The 4,837-nt window shown below is 42.3% G+C and overlaps 1 pseudogene; it reads right to left on the reverse strand.

Moving 5' to 3' along the window:
• Positions 1-2,994: 2,994 nt before the first annotated feature.
• On the reverse strand, positions 2,995-4,063 carry LOC110199117 (E3 ubiquitin-protein ligase TM129 pseudogene; annotated as a pseudogene).
• Between the last annotated feature and the right edge of the window lie 774 nt (positions 4,064-4,837).

A 4,837-nucleotide genomic window follows, 5' to 3' on the forward strand; every position in this document is an offset into this window, starting at 1 on the left:
CAGACATGATCAGCATAAGTGGAAGGAGTTTTCATACCAAGGAAATTTCATAGCAAGAGTTCCCCACCACAGTGAAATGTCTGGATATCACCCTCCCCATTCAATTCCTCTTCTAATATTATTCTCCATACCAGAAATATCCTGACATTTTATTACTTTGGATTGTGGGATTTTGGAATTGGAAGGAACCTTAACAATTATTATCATACCCAGAACAGGTTTTCCTTCGATAGGATTCCAGACAGCCTTCTTCTTGAAAACCTCAAAGAGCTCATTAGAAGATCATAGGATCATAGATTTAGAGATGCAAGAGACTTAGGGTATCATCAAATGTAACTTGCCCATTTGTTCTTAAGGAAATGGAGGCAGAGAAAGATAAAGTGACTTACCTAAGGTTACATAGCTAATAAGTACCTCAGACAGTATTTGAATTCAAGTCATTCTGACTCCAGGTCTACCACTTTTAATCACTGCACCCTCAGCTGCCTTACTGGCTAGCTAGCGACATGGCTGAGACTAGAAACAAGGCATCCTGAATCTCATTCCAGTTCCTTCTAAACTACACAGGGCTGTTAGGCTAGTAAGGATCAAGAAATATGGGTATACAATGCAACCAAAATTAAAAGGAAAGCAGAAAATCTGGGGGAGGGGCAGTTTTCAATAATTATCTCTGATAAATTTATTCAAATATATAGAGAACTGAGTCAAATTTATAAAAATACAAGTCATTCCCCAGTTGATAAATGGCCAAAAAATACGAACAGGCAGTTTTCAAAGAAATCAAAGCTTTCTATAGTCTTATGAAAAAATGTTCCAAATTGTTATTGATGAGAGAAATGCGAATTAAAAGAACTCTGAGGTATCACCCCACACCTATCAGATTGGCTAATATGACAAAAAAGAAAAATGATAAATGTTGGAGGGGATGTGGGAAAACTGGGACTCTAATGCATTGTTGGTGGAGTTGGAACTGATCTAACCATTCTCAAGAGCAATTTGGAACTATGCCCAAAGGGCTATAAACTGTGCATACCCTTTGATCCAGCAATACCACTACTAGGTCTGCATCCCAAGATACCCCCCAAAAAAGGTAATAGGACCTATTTGTACAAAAATATTTATAGCATCTTGTTTTATAGTGGCTAAGAATTGGAAATCAAAGTGATGCCTACCAGCTGGGGAATAGCTAAACCAGCTGTAGCATATGATTGTGATGGAATATTATTGCGCTATAAGAAATGACAAGCAGGATAATTTCAGAAAAACCTGGAAAGACTTACATGAACTGATGCAAAGTGAAGTGAGCAGAACCAGGAGAATGTTGTACGCAGTAACAGCAATATTATAACATGAAGAATTGTGAATGGCTTAGCATTCTCAGCAGCACAATGATCCAAGACAACCCCAAAGGACTGATGATGAAGCATGCTATCTGCCTTCAGAGAAAGAACTGATACTGTCTGAATACAGACTGCAGCATACTATCTTTCTTCTTTCTTTCTTTCCTTCCTTCCTTCTTTCTTTCCTCTTTTTTGAGTTTTCTTGTATAAAAATGACTAATATGGAAATGTTTTACATGATTACACACGTATAAACTATACTGAATTGCTTACCACCTCAAAGAAGGGAGAGGGAAGGGAAGGAAGGAGGGAGGGGGATAGAATTTGGAACTCGAAACTTTTAAAAATGTTAAAAATTGTTTTAATGTGTAATTGGGGAAAAATAAGATATCTTTTTTGATTCCTACCCTTTATTGAAATGACAGGGTTCATACGCTTTATACTAAGGGATCCTTTTTCAATTGCTCAACATGGTAAATACTAGGAAACAGGCCTAACAATCCACATGGCTAGAAATACTGCATCCCCTGCAAAGAAGGGAAGAGCTTTGTTTGTATTTAGACAATGAAACTGATAGCTTTTGTCTCAAAGTTGTAGGTTTTTGTATCTTTCTTAGATAATTCTAGTCTTGTCCTTTAAAATATCTTAAAGGGAAAAAAATAAAATTAAATACCTTTATGGTATAGATTTCTGTATTATAGATAATTAAAATGTTTGCTCTTATCCCTAACAGCTGTACTGAGAAAGAACTCTAAACACTGTGGTCAACCCAAAGGACTAAGCTGTTGAGGTGTGAGGTGGAAGAAATGGTTGCATTTAAAACCATGGTTATTGAAGCTCTGGAAATTGTATTTTGCTACAGCACTACTTGGTCTTCTTTTCTGTGACCTACAATGGATTATCTGGTATAAAACATGTGGGTGGAGGGAATACAAGAGTGTGAGAGATAGGAAGAGAGACACGAGAGGAAGGGAGGTGCAGGGGTTGGGTGGGAGAGAGAGAGAGAGAGATCAAATAAAACAAAAACTAGAATTAAACTTCCCACTGAAATGATACCAACTTGATAAGCACAGCTCTAGAAGCCCTGCTTATCCTACACATCTGTGTGGACAGGTACAGGCCCAAAATATGGGTGAGGAAGTCCTAGAGGACTGTATGTACTTGTGCAAAAATCATAAAGAATAAACTTTTAAAAACAGCTTCAGTAAAAGCTCAATCCCTGTCAGGGAGTGTCTGACTTACAAACAAACAAACAAAGGAAAACCAGCCCTTTGCTAGTCCAAGTCACACAGAGGATGATGGGCAATTGCCCCAGAATTCTTCACTATGTATGAAATGTGGACAGAGAAAGAGGGCAGGGACAGGGTTGAGGCATCACATTTTCCTTCCAAAATCTGGAAGTGAAAGCCTTGCCCCATCTCTCCTTCCTCCCTTTATCTGGGAAGAAGGTGTAATGAACAGACTCCAGAGAAGGTCTGGTGTCTGGAGGGAAAGGACAGATCCGAGGAGCTCAGAGGGGGAAATGCTGAGGCTTGCTGAGTTTCCCCATCCATAGAAAGCGGCTGGTGATATTGAGATGGGCCTTTGCCAAAGAGCTCAAGAACAGCTTGCCCATACCAGCCGATCTCAGGAGCGCGTCCCTGCTCAAGGAAGGTCAGTAGATGATGCAACCCTCCTGGATGCAGAATTTGGCCCTGAAGGAGAGGCAAGGCATTTGGCTGGACAGCCAGGTCTCTGGGTGCAGCTGGTCCTGGCGGCTGGCAAACCACTTCACTATGCACATCTGACACAACATGGGGCAGCAGTAACACTGCTGGCACTCGCCCTCGTCAGACTCCTGACAGTTCTTCACCAGTTTAAGGTAGGCACTTATCTGTATGCAGCCAATGCAGGCCTCCAGCTCCTGGTTGCTGGAATGGAATCAGGGTGGGTTGATTTCCACCAAGGATGTAAATGTTTCCAGAAACAAGTCACCAAGGCTCTGGTGGATTACAACATTGGCAGCATTGTACAGAGGGGCCTGGAGTTTCTCACGTAGCTCACCGTATTCTGTAGAATTCAACTGAATGTCAAAGGCTTTGAGGAGAGGATTGACACTGGTGACTCAAATGGTGAGAAACGGGACAGGCAGATCAGATCGGAGTCTGACGAGAACTCGTGCTGGCGCAACTTTGTCACCATCAGGTGGATGTCCTGCTGCTGAGTCACATGGATGTAACAAGTGGTCACCTTCATCACTCAGGTGTCGGTCACTATCACCCGGGCTCCTGGAGCACCAGTGGCAAATTTGTCAATGAGTCGGAACTGTGTTGAAGGAGGACACCCTGCTCGCCACCCTGACTACCGGAGGGCAGAGAGTGCAAGAGTCCTCACTTTGGGGCGTCGGTCCCACCTGTTCTGGGACGAGTAATAAGCGATGGTGCAGGTGAAAGTAGAAGGAATAGCTTCCAGCCTTTTGGGGCCTGGTTGAAATAATACAGTTGGGTTTTAGATGCCGCAAAGCACATGCCGAGGTAGTACCCGAGGGCCAGCACCAGGTGGACCAGCATGGTGACCCTGGTCCTACGCAGGTGGTACAGGACGAAAGCCATGTCCTCGATGCCCAGCCAGCTGGACAGTAGGTTCTGCACGGTCAGTCCAGCAGAGTGGAACTCGTTGGGTGTAAAGACAAAGCAGATGAACACAATGTATTCCAGGGTGAAGTTCACCTGGGGGCTGTCCATGCTTTGCCGCCGGGCGCCATCTGGCCATCCAGGGAGGCAACCCAGTCTGGCAGGGTGCCGAGGGTGGGCGGAGCATCGCACTGTTTGGCTGAGAAGCGGAGGCCAAAATAAAATATTGTTAAAAACAAAAACAAATAAAGAAACAACAACGAAAACCCAAGCATGTTAGGTGCACCAGTTGCACCAAATGTAAAGAAATAGTTTTGGGGAACTCTAGGGGAAAAAAAAAACCTATCCCAAAACTTTAATAGATGCTAGGTTAGTTTAATACTTCAAAAGATCTATGGCTTCATCAGGTAGGGTACTCTATCCACCAATGAGGATTACAAGTCTTCTACACCCCAGGAGGCAGCTTCTTGAGTTGTTATGTCTAAAACAAACTGCCCTTAGGGCCACCTTCTGAGGATTACCCTTTATAAATGTAGCTAGGCTGGTCCTTGGGGGATATCACCATTCCCACACTTGAAGACTTTCTAGTTTGGATATATTATTTATTTATTGTAAACATTTTTTGTTCTTTTTAAATTTTAAGTTCTAGATTCTCTCTATCACTTTCACTGCTCCCTCACCCACTGAGAAGGCAAATAATATATCAATTATACATGTAGAATGATGCAAAACATATTTCCATATTAGCCATGTCACAAAAAAAAATGAAAGGAAGAAAATTATACTTCAATATGCACTCAGAGTTCATCAGTTTTCTCTCTGGATGTGGCTTTTTTTTTTCATCATGAGTCCTTTGGAACTGTCTTGGATCATTGTATTGATCAG

The sequence above is a fragment of the Phascolarctos cinereus genome, unplaced genomic scaffold (genome assembly GCF_003287225.1).
Source record: "Phascolarctos cinereus isolate Bilbo 61053 unplaced genomic scaffold, phaCin_HiC Scaffold_4;HRSCAF=312, whole genome shotgun sequence".
Lineage (NCBI taxonomy): Eukaryota > Metazoa > Chordata > Mammalia > Diprotodontia > Phascolarctidae > Phascolarctos > Phascolarctos cinereus.